We start from the raw sequence: 12,408 nt of genomic DNA on the forward strand, positions 1-12,408 counted from the left end.
TTATCAGTCATTTCTATTTTCCCATTCTTGTAGTGATATTTAATTGTGATTTTAATTTTCATTTTCTAATAGGCTGTTGAACACCATTTTATGTGCTCACTTGCCATCCATATATCTTCTTACATGAATTATCTATTGAAACATGTAACCCACTATAATTGTTTTTCTTAGTTAAAAATTATACTAATACTTTGTATTGAGTTATAAGAACCATAGATAGATAGATAGATTCAGTAAATAAGTCATTTATAAGGTATATAAATTGCAAATATGTTATCTTACTCTGTGGATTATCTTTTAAAACCATTTCCCTGACAATGCATTTTGAAGAGCAAAAACTTTTAATTTGGAAAAAAGTTAATTTATTCATTTTTTTGTTTTTATTCCTGCTGTTTTTATCAACTTTTTATTTTTATTCTTGGTGTTTTAGGGGTTCTGTCTAAGAAATCTATGCCTACTCTGTAGTAAAAAGATTTTCTCCTATGTTTTCATCTAGTAGTTTTACAATTTTAGCCTTTATATTTAAGTCTATGATGCACTTCATGTTAATTTTTGTACACGGAGGAAGATAAAATTTGAGTTTCAATTTTTCCATATGGATATACAGATTTTCCAGCTCCATTTATTGAAATGATTTTTCTTTACTCCATTGAATTACCTTGGAAACATTGTCAAAAAATCAGCAACTATGTATGTGTAAAGCTATTTCTGAACTCTCTGTTGCATTGATCTGTGTATTTATACTTTAACCTATAGCACCTTTTCTTGATTACTGTACGTGTATAATCACTTCTAACTCAGATAGTGTAAGTTCTCTGGCTTTGTTTTTCAAAAACAGATGATGTAAACTCTCCTAGTTTATTTAAATTTCTGTATACATTTTAAAATCGCTTTGTCAGTTTATATAAAAATACCAATTGAAATTTCAACAGAAATTACATTACATTTATAGATAAATTTGGGAAAATGTCATCTCAACCTATTTAGGTCTTTGCATAGTGGGGGTGTTGGACTTCTAGTGGACCCATCACACAGTGAACATTGTGTCACAGGATCCTCAGGAGTCACTTTTTCAGCAAGAAACCCCTATGGCCACGGGCACCTTTGCCTGGGTTTTGCCTGGGCCCACTGGGCTTGTTCCAGTGACTTGGCCTGGTGGCCTGTACTCCGCTCACACTTGTGCTACTAGCCCAGACCCCATGCTTGCCAAAGGCGAGCCAGTCACACAGTGGCAAGGGGTACATGAGCAAGCAAGCACAGGTTCTGGTCACTGCATAGAGCCAACCACTCAAGTTGCTACAGCAGGGCAGGCAGCTCCAGGCACTGGCCCCACAGAAGCCTGCAGCTGGATCTGATGCACCACAAGTGACTTCCACTGTTGGTACCTGCATCTGGACAAGGGAAATGCGGTGGTGCCTGGAAGCTTGGAGACACCAGAAACTGCAGAGTCCCAAAGAGGGTGTCGCAGCCCTGGCCCAGCCCCTAGGTCTGTGCTCCCCAAAGGGCCATAGCTCTTATTTTCTTCTCATAACTCTCAATGTAGTGAGCACAGGTTGGAGCATGTTTAAGCTCTGTTTGTGCTACAGCTCTTTCATTCTCATCATTTGGCATGTCCTAAACCTTTATCCTACATCTAGGAAGAATGAGGTATGCAGACAACTGGAGCAAAAGCAAGGCAAAGAGGTGCTTTATTGAGTGACGGTACAGTGTTCAGGAGACTCAAAGTGGGTAGCTCCTATTTGCAGTCAGGTCATGCCATCTTCTGCAGCCATTAGCCGAAAGAAGGCCTGGAGTGGGTAGCTCCCATCTGCAGGCAGGTTATCCTCTTGTCTGCCCGAGACCGGTTGAGGTCAATGTTTACATGAGCTTCAGTGGCAAGAAAGTGCATGCTATTTGGTTCATGGGTGGCCGTGAGTGGGCCTAAAAAAAAGCACCGTAAGTTCTGCGTCTGGTCTGCAGAAATTGCAGCCAGGCCCCAGGCTTCAGGCTGTCCCCAGCTTGAAGATGGGGTTTCCCCATTACCTGCCCCTTTCTGCCCAGGAGACTGTCTCCTGCAGCCATCAACCTGCCATCCACTGTGTCCACAGCACCCAGGCTGTTCGTGCCAAAGGGCACCTGCAGGCCCACACCCAGCTGTCCTAAGCCCCGACTAAGCCTCACTCTCGTGCTCATTGGTGCCCACAATCTGGAGGAGGCTGTGGTGGCAAGGGGCTGGTGTGTCAGCACTTCCCGGATATGTGCACACATGGCTGGCTCGCAACTGTGCCCAGGCTCGGCCTCAACTTTTCTCTGAAACCTGAATGGGCGCTGGGAGCCAGGAGAGGCCAGGAAGCAGGAGCAGGCATCTTCCAGCCTGTTGGGGAGGGGGCTTCTCGGGCCCCAGAGAGCACAGGCATGCCCAGATCCACAGCCATGGCTGAGTGGCTGCAGCTGCCCTGAGCATGGCAGGGATCCTACTCCTTCAACTCAGAATAGGGTGTGGCTTCCACCCGTTTCTGGCTCCTGCCTGCTCCCTGGAGTACACAGCCCTAGCACCACCTCCTCCACTGCAGCCAGTGTCTTCACAGCAGCCGCTCTAGATGGGCTGCAGCTACCATCAATTGTACCCAGTAGGTAATTTTTCAAACCTCTCTCCTCTCGCAGCCTTTGCCCTTTTGGGGTTGCTAGTGTCTATTATTTCCCTACTTATGTCCATGTATACCCATTGTTTAGCTCCCACTTACTAGGAACATGTGGTGTTTGATTGCATGTTTCTTAGTTATTTCACTTAAAATAATGGCCTCCAGATCCATCCATATTGATGCCACATGAATGGATAGTATTCTGTGACTGTGTAGTATTCCATGATGTATATGTATGTTTTCTTTATCCAAGTATCCACTGATGGATACTTAGGTTGGTTACATGACTGCTATTATGAATAGTGCTGCAATAATAATTTATATGTGCAGATTTTTTTTTTTTTTAAATGTAACAATTTGTTTTCCTTTGAGTACATACCCAGTAGTTGGGTTGCTGGGTCAAATGGTAGTTCTCTTTTTAGTTCTTTGAGAAATCTCCATACTGCTATTTTCCAAATATGTTATACTAATTTATATTCTCAATAACAGTGTATAAGCATTCCCTTTTCTCCACATCCTCACCACCGACTGTTGTTTTTTTAAACATTTTTACTACTTTTTTTTTTTTTTTTTGAGATGGAATCTTGCTCTGTCACCCAGGCTGGAGTGCAGTGGTGCAATCTTAGCTCATTGCAACCTCCACCTCCTGGGTTCAAGTGATTCTCCTGCCTCAGCCTCCTGGGTAGCTAGGACTACAGGTGCCCACCAACACGTCCAGCTAATTTTTGTATTTTTAGTTGAGACACGGTTTCACCATAATGGCCAGGCTGGTCTTGAACCCCTGACCTTGTGATCCACTCACCTTGGCCTCCCAAAGTGCTGGAATTACAGGCATGAGGTACCGTGCCTGCCCTGTTTTTTGACTTTTTAATGATAGCCATCCTGACTAATATGTGATGGTATATTCTTCCGGTTCTAAATTACATTTTCCTTATAATTCATGATGTTGAGTGTTTTTTCATGTTTATTGGCCATTTATGTGTCTTGTTTTGAGAAATAACTGTTCGTGTCTTTTGTCCACTTTTTAGTTTTTTTTTTTGTCTTTTACTATTGAACTGTTTGAGTTCCTTCTACATTCTGTACATTAGTCCCTAGTTTGCAAATACTTTCTCCCACCCTGTAGGCTATCTGTTTACTCTGCTGATTATTTCTTTTGCTGTGCAGAAGATTTTTAGTTTAATTAAGTCCCATTTTTCTATTTTTGTTTTTGTTGCATTTGCTTTTGAAGATTTAGCCATAATTCTTTGTCTAGGTCAATGTCCTGAACAGCTCTTCCTTCACTTCTGTTTTGTACTTTTATAGTTTCAGGTCTTACATTTATTCCTTTAATCCATCTTGAGTTAGTTTTTGTATAAGAGATGTAGTTTCAGTCTTCTGCATATACATATCGAAGTTTTCCAGCAACATATATTGAATTGACCTGCAGCACAGCCACTCTTCCTCTGCCTGAACATTTTGGCTGCAGCCCTACCAGAATGGAAAGCAGCCCCTCTCCATCCCCCTCCCCACTGCCTTAGTGGGAGTAGCAAAGGCTGGCAGTTGTAAGGTACACAGTCTTCTTGCTCCTCTGTCCATCAGCAGCAGTAGCAGCATCCACCTTTGAGATGCACAAAAGTGCCTGGTCTTCCCGCTCTCTCCCTGGCACTGCAACAGTAGCAGCTGTGCAAGAATCAAAAGCCTGTAGAATTCCAATGGGTTTGAGTAATGCCTCTGCCCCATCTCTAGGCAGCTCCTTGTGTTTGACTGGAGGTCAGAAGTCCGGCGTGTGTCAAAGGAGCTCTTCAATTGCTAGGATTAAAAAGTCTGTGGAGCTCAGGGAGGTAAATCACTCACTCACACACTGTATCTCCTCCTGGCTTCCCAAGATCCCAGCTCACTAGACATCCTTACTTTATTCTTCTTTGTTTTTCTTGATTTCCATTACTTCTCTGATGCATTCAATTGTGTGCTCTTAAGTGATCTGTTCAAAGTATAAATATTTACTCACTATTTTGATTCATCTCCTTAGAAGGAGTGTCGACTAGCTGCTTCTAGGTAGTCATCTTGAACTGGAACTTCTGTTTTAGTCCACTTAAAATTTTTATGCCATAGATATTAGTTAAAGCGGTCCCAATTTCTTTGGTCTACTTCCCTGAGCTCCTGTGTACAGAAAAGAGACGGGGTGTACTATCACATTTTTAGCCACCTTTTGCCCTCCTGCTCTAAAACTCAAAACAAAACAGAAAAAGGTTTTTTGTTTTTGTTTTTGTGTTTCTTTTGCTATGGTCTTGAATTTTGTCAGAATATCCCCACCTTGATATAGAATCATTTTCATTTAAAAGCACTTGAAAAAATATCAAATACATGAAGGGTGTTCTGATCTTCCCACTTCTTCCTGAAAACAGTAGATAAAAATTTCCATGTAAAAGATATCCTCTCTGTACCAACAGAAAAGACATATTTTTCAATGGGGAGTCATAGCTGAGATAATTCTGTTCAAACATACTTTGTTAAAATATTTTTTACTTTCCTTATGCCTTCCCTCAGGATTTATTTACTTTTCTGTAATTGCCTTCCTTTGTTCAACCTAATAAAAGAGCATTTAGGTTTATTCACTTTTTTAGGTCTTCATTTTTTTTTTTTTTTTTTTTAGGAGGGCTTTCCTGTCACATAATACTTACATTAAATTAGTATGTTTTCTCCTATCAATCTATCTTATGTCAATTTACTCAGGCCCAGCAGGACCCTAAGAGAGGAGAGGTAAAGTTTTGCCTCACTTACAATCTCTTGCCTGAAGTTCTGACTCTTTTGAAAACTCTGCTTGTTTCTGTTTGGTCTCCATAAAAATCGTAATTACATCTTCTACTTTATCCAGAATTTTGGATGTTATTTTCAGGAGAATCATTTTGTTAGGAACTTTATTTCGTTATACTTTAAGCAGAAGTCTAATTTAGTAGAGTTTTGAAACGAAGTCAAATTTCACACTTGGAATGACATACTTCAGTGGAAAAATAGCAATAGAAAGACCTCTTGGAATTTACATAACTGTTAGTAAGAGGTTATGTTTCCATACATGAGAAGGTTAGACATTCAGGGCAATTTTAACCAAATGTCAAAAGGCAGAGATTCCCAGTTGACATTTATACTTTGCTTATTTATTACCCACAAGGTATTTCAATCTCTGTCTTCTACAGGGAATATTGTCTCCATTTTGTAGATAAACAAATAAGGCTTAGAAAACTAGTTCACAAACACAAGTTTCCCTAAATAAAAAAATGTCAAGATCCTTAATGTAATCTTATGACAATAACTTTTCTGGAGTATAAAAGTTGATTTGTAAGTACAGTTTTAGCTCAGAGATGTGAACAGCTGGAAATAGTATTTTTAAATTTTAATTCAAGGACAAAATCTAACAAACTACAAATTAGCAGTTTTTCATGAACCAGTCAGAGAACTGATCACACAACTTGAAGAGAGATAGGTATCTGGAAAAATAAATAGAACCTAAGCATCTGCTTACCTGCGGTAGATGTTATAGCATGCCATATAAGCTGACAGAAAGATTAAACTAAAAATGTTTAATTGATTACTTAAAGCCCAGCATGATCAAGATTGCAAATAGGAGGCCCATGGGTTCCACAGATACAGGATCAGCCCCATCTCTTAGTAGTTTTTCTTCCACGAATACTATCAATATCTCAAAGAGAGAGTTGAGTGGAACTCACACAACCTCCCCCACCCCCCGCCACCATGGTGCTTGTTGGAGAACGGAAAGAATGGTCACTGCTGAAATCTGCTCAGACCCATCTAAGCAATATTTGTTACAAAAAAAAAAAAAAAAGAATTAAAAACCTGTATTCTTGGGCACTGAGGAAATTTCTAGAGCCACTGGGAGACAAATGTAAGGTCCCACTACAGTATCTACCCAGAGTCATCTTCTCTACCTCACTTAGGTAATACATGCTTTAAAATAAACCATAAAGAGTACCTGTTTCATAGCTTGAAGACATTGATACCTATTATAGTATGTTAGTGGAATAAAGGGAAATAAAGCTCTATTCTGAAGAAAAGTTATGGTTACTTGTAATGACCATACCCAAGGGACTCTGGTTCATAGTCTTACCTGGGACTGAGGTTTAATCAGAACATCAGAGAAGACAAGCCCATTTCAAAGCACTTGTAACAAGACTTTAGCAAAAATAATAGAGGGATATGGCCAAGGCATAAGAAAGAAACAGAATTTCTTTGGAGAGCAGAGCAATTAGTAGACCCAAATTGAAGTGAGAAAACAAGAACGTTATGTTACTGAAGGATTTTGAAGTATCTTGTGCCCACAGAAATAAAAGACCTTTAATTTGGCAATCATATCAACATAAACTTCGAATCCAGTCAAATTCATTGCTAAATTAGTGAACTCCCACAATGAAGGCTTACCAGAAATAAATGTTTATAACTTATTCGTGTAAAAAATAATATTTACCATATTCCCTACCATCCTGTACATGTCTGGATTTGGCAAAAAGATTCTAAGGTGTACCTTAGAATAGAAGGCACCATAAAAGAAGAAATAAAAGTGATCCTAATGAGAGAAAGAAATTATCAGAACCAGAATTAGATATTCCACAGATGTGGGTATTCAGACTGAGCCTTTACAATAACTATGATTAATATGTCAAATGATATAATCAGAGAAATAGACAGTATGCAAGATCAAATAAATATATTCAGCAGAGAGATGAAAACTATAGGAAGAAAATGGAAATCCTAGAAATAAATCACAGTAACATAAATAAAGAATTTCTTTGGCAGACTCATCAGTAGACCCAGTACAACAAAGGAAAAATTTAATAAATTAGAAGATACGTCAATCAAAATCACCCCAATTAAAATGCAAAAATTAATGTAATTGCTTTTTTAAGAAACTGGAGAATTTAATCCACAATATTAAGTAGTATAGTGTACACAGAATTATAATTTCAGAGTGAAAAGAAAGAGAGAATAAAGCAACAGAAATATTTGAAAAAACAAAAATAATTGACATTTGAAAATAATTTATATTAGAAAAAATAAAAATAATATTGTATATAAAATACACATATAAAATTGGCATCACACCTCCTTATACATGTGTATTTTTGTTTTTACATATGTAACTAAAAATATAGTTTATTCTAAACATGTATAATCATTCTTTTTCAAATAAGATTTTTAATTTACATTGTGTGCCATGTAACATAATATTTTTATGATAAATCAGTTAAACAAACTATACTTGTTCTAAATGCAGCTTAAAAAATAAGAACCTCTAACTTTTGTCATGAGAGAACTTTGGGAGCAGTTATCAAACAGATTAATTTTCAAAAGTTCTAACTACTACAGAAATTAAACAAAGTCAGGTTCCAGCTTTAGGGCCCATTTTCAAATGAGAGTTTCGGTGAGAAGGGATGTCTTTCTCCTAAAAGACTTAAAGGATAAGGCACATATCAGAAAATGAAACTTATATCTATGAGCATAAAATTTTTATAAAAAGACAAACAAATAAGCAAAACTTCAAACATTCAAGAAGACATTTAGTTTGCTTTGGTTTTGTCTATCCTGAGAAAAGGCATCATCATCCAAATCACAGCAGTAATCATGTGCGAAGTTAGATTAGAACTCTGGATTGTAGGCAACAAAGTTTTATTAAGGATACAATAATCTGGAAGGAGAGCATCTGTTTTCCACATGCACAGGTACAAGCCTCAGTAGAATCCAGGTAAAACCGTAGGTACACAAGGAAAAAATGGTAATTTAATTCAGATGATTTTACCTTGGGAGAGTAAAATATGTGAATCCATTTGGCCAACTTTCCTTCTACCTTTTAAATATACACTTTATAGAAATTACTTGATGTCTTTTCAGTAGTATACATTTTAGACCAACAAAATTGTCACTTATTGTTATTTTCACCAATGAGCATTTTATTCACACTTGTAAAAGCATATTTTGAATTTTATATTACAGCAATTTTATTTACAAAATTGTTGGTGTTATAAAATCCAAGATAATACTAACAGTCAATTTTCACTGAATTGCCACTTACCCATTACTGATCCTCATTTCTCTGTGCAACTATAAGAATTCTAAGAAAATACATGAATAGAAAAATAGATGTAGATATTATAATTATTTGAAGTTACAAAATTCTCTTCTTCCATATATCTCACAATACACTATACATGTTTTCTGATTAAGTCTCATTGTTGTCCTTTTCATCATAAAGGGAATAGAGTGATATTTACATAATAAGAAAGTCCATGTGTCTACTGTTAAACATTCTAAGACATTCATTGAGGTTCCTCTCACCATAAGACAAGGCTGTGCTGTGGTTAAGAAATAAAAAGGAAAATGAAAAAAAAAAATATTTAACGGAATCTGCAGATACAGAAGGAGTTGTGGGCATATAAATTCACAGAATCTGAAGAAAACAGTAAGCAATGTTTTTTAATACTTGAGTGAGAGAGAGAGAGAGACTCTTGAGAATCTGATGACAATTATAAATCTTTCTTATTTGTAGCAATTCACATTTACAAGGACTCTGAAGAGGTAGCATTTATTATTCCTTTATGTTTTTGTGAACATTATGATTTAACATGTGTTTTGAATAAGTCAGGCATATTATACGGAATTCAAATGGACATAAGCTTACACTCTGAATACTAAAGCCCCCATTCTACTCTGTCCTCTAACACTCAGTCCTCCCTCTGAAACAAGCTTGCTGTTACTGATTTTTTGTGATTCCATCCATAAATATTCTATTTAAATACAAACATATGTAAAGCCAATATTTATTTTTCACATCAATATCTGTTTCTGTGCACATAAATCTGGCCCCCTTTATTCACTTAACAACATATCTTATAAATTATTTCATATTAGTGCATACAGAGCTACCTCATCCTTTAAATAACTGCTAATTATGCTATGGAATATTGATCACAATATACTTAATAGTCTCCCAATTGATCAGCATGTAAATTGTTTCTCAGCACTTGGTGTTGCAAATGATTATATACTAAATATTCAGGTACATATTGGTACCTGAATATCGTATACTTCTAGGATAAATATCCTAAAGAATAATGTACATTTTAAGCTTGGTAGATATTTCCAAATTTTCCTATAAAATATACTCTAAAGTGTAATCCCATAAGTAATACACGAGACTGTCTATTCTCCCCCCATTTTTTTTTATTATTTTCTTTTAATTATTTGACAATCTGATAAGTGAAAAACCTGTTGCTTGGTGTGGTTAGAGTTTTCATGATTCTTATACAAGTAAGCTGAATGTATTCTCAAATGTTGACTATAATACTTTGTTTTTCTTTTTCTCTTGTTTTTTTTTTTTGTTTGTTTTTGAGATGGAGTCTCGCTCTGTCACCCAGGCTGGAGTGCAGTGGAGCAATCTCAGCTCACTGTAAGCTCCGCCTCCCGGGTTCATGCCATTCTCTTGCCTCAGCCTCCCGAGTAGCTGGGACTACAGGCGCCCGCCACCACGCCCGGCTAGTTTTTTGTATTTTTAGTAGAGACAGGGTTTCACTGTGTTAGCCAGGATGGTCTCGATCTCCTGACCTCGTGATCTGCCAGCCTCAGCCTCCCAAAGTGCTGGGATTACAGGGGTGAGCCACTGAGCCTGGCCCATACTTTATTTTTCATATTGAGATATTGATCTTTTCCTTATTGATTTATAGAGATGTTTAGACCACTATTCATTTGAGACCATGGCATTCCATTTTGGTGCTGCTGAATTTGTGTTGACTTGGAAATTTTTCATAGATTTCTATCAATAGCACTAGTAGTCATAGAAAAACTCAATTTTGTTCGTGTCTTATTCTTTGTAATATTAAACGTCCTGATCTACTTGAATTGTTGTCAAGTGAACAGTGGAGTATTCTTGCCTACTTCTGTTTTAGGCTTCATTAATCATAAAATTGTTTTGATCATATTTCTTCTTACTTAAGATAATATAAATTAATAATGGTATGCAGTAAAATTATTATCCCTGCAACAAACTTGTTTCCCGTATAAAATATCGGCTTGTGAGTCTCAAATCGGCAATTGGTTAGAAAGAAAATCATCATAAAGTGAGCTTTGTATGCATAAGATTTTGAAGATGATACAAATTCTGTAATATCAATTATATTTCATCGATCTCGGTGTTGGGGCTCAGAAAATGATATATCCAAGTGTAGGCCTTAGAAGCAAAGTCTCCCCCTGACCTTTACCTGCCCTTCTATCTCACGGTCTTCATTCTCCTCTGAGGCTAGCTGTAGAAACTAGAATACCTCTTCCACAAGGCACGCCATAGAAATCAGAACTCCTCTTCCCCACGCCAGTCATACAACCTAAAAACATTACTCTTACCTTCTCCTGTCTTTCTGTGTAAGAGCTGACCATAAAGAGACTCTCTGACCTACTTTGCTTGACAGTAGGTGCTAAGACCCCTATCCCAGAAGGGGTCCTGCCCCATACTCGGAAGAAAGAAATACTGTACAGAGAGGCCAAGAAGAAGCCAAATAGACAAGCCTTGCTGAGTTTTCCTATTCAGTCTATTCCCATTAGGTCATAATCTTTTGTGTCTTAGTTCTACGTGGCTGTTCATTCTCCATTGAAACTAAGAATAAAAATGCATAGCTTTTTTTCCCTGTATCATTAGGTCATCATTTCTGAAGTCTCCCATGTCATGTAATACTATGACTATGTTAATTTGTCATGTTTTTCTTTTTGTTACCTGTCTTTTATTATAGGAGTGTTGACTGTGACCTTCATGATGAGAAGGAAGGGATCACCACTTTATACTTCTGCGCTGGGAAATCGTGACACATTTTCAGATACTGCATCTATAACTTTGCTAAGCATTGTTTATTTTTCCTGACAACCTCTAATAAGCCGTGAGCCAAAAGAGCAAGGTCCGTATGTGCCCAGAGACATAACAGACATTACTAGTTGTAATTTTTCAATATTTCCCTTGAGATGATGAAAAAATCGGTCTCTTTGTAGGCAATCAAAACAGAGTTTATGCAGACTTTTGGGTACCAAGAGAAGACCCATATAATTTGAGAGTTCCCATCTACTATTTGTGGAGAATGTGGGATTACACATTGGCAGGGAACAATAGAAAATATAGGCTAACCAATACAGATGGCTGACTCTCCATACTACCCTACTCACACAAGCAAAATAGTTTGTTCATTTTTTCCCTCTAACGTTGTCAATATCCACCCTTTCCATTATTAATCCCATTACTTTAGTTCAGACATTACTGTCTTACCTGATTTATGGCAACGGTTCCTAAGTTCTCCATCCTACAATTTTTATCTTCCAGTATAGTCTTCACACTGCGATTGGAGTTGATTTTCAAAACCTAGATAAAGTCTTCATTCAAAACTTTAATTATGCCTCCCACCACCCTCACATACCTAGCTTCCCCTCCACCCATGCACACTACCAAAGGTGAACTCATTAGCATGACATTCAAACCTCTTGGGTATTTTGGTCATATCTCCACTTTTCTGCTTAGAATTTGACTATATCTTCTAACCAGTCCCGCTTTTACAAGTTCACTATCATTCATCATTTTCCCACATAGCCTGAACTTCTCTATTTCTGAACTTTTGCTTATACTGTTCTGCGAATCTGGAAGTTTCTTCTCACTTAGTAAAATTGTACTTATAAAATAACATTTTTTGGATGGTTTGTTGGGTGCCACTAATTATTTTAAGCATTTTATCCTGACTACCACCAAAAAATAAAATAGGCCGGGCGTGCA

At 37.3% G+C, this 12,408-nt stretch overlaps 1 pseudogene; it reads right to left on the minus strand.

Annotated features, from left to right (window-relative positions):
- LOC117078326 overlaps positions 1–11,943 on the minus strand; it is a 102,557-nt pseudogene extending 90,614 nt beyond the window's left edge.
- Between the last annotated feature and the right edge of the window lie 465 nt (positions 11,944–12,408).

Source organism: Trachypithecus francoisi, unplaced genomic scaffold, assembly GCF_009764315.1.
Source record: "Trachypithecus francoisi isolate TF-2019V2 unplaced genomic scaffold, Tfra_2.0 Lachesis_group0, whole genome shotgun sequence".
NCBI classification, from domain to species: domain Eukaryota; kingdom Metazoa; phylum Chordata; class Mammalia; order Primates; family Cercopithecidae; genus Trachypithecus; species Trachypithecus francoisi.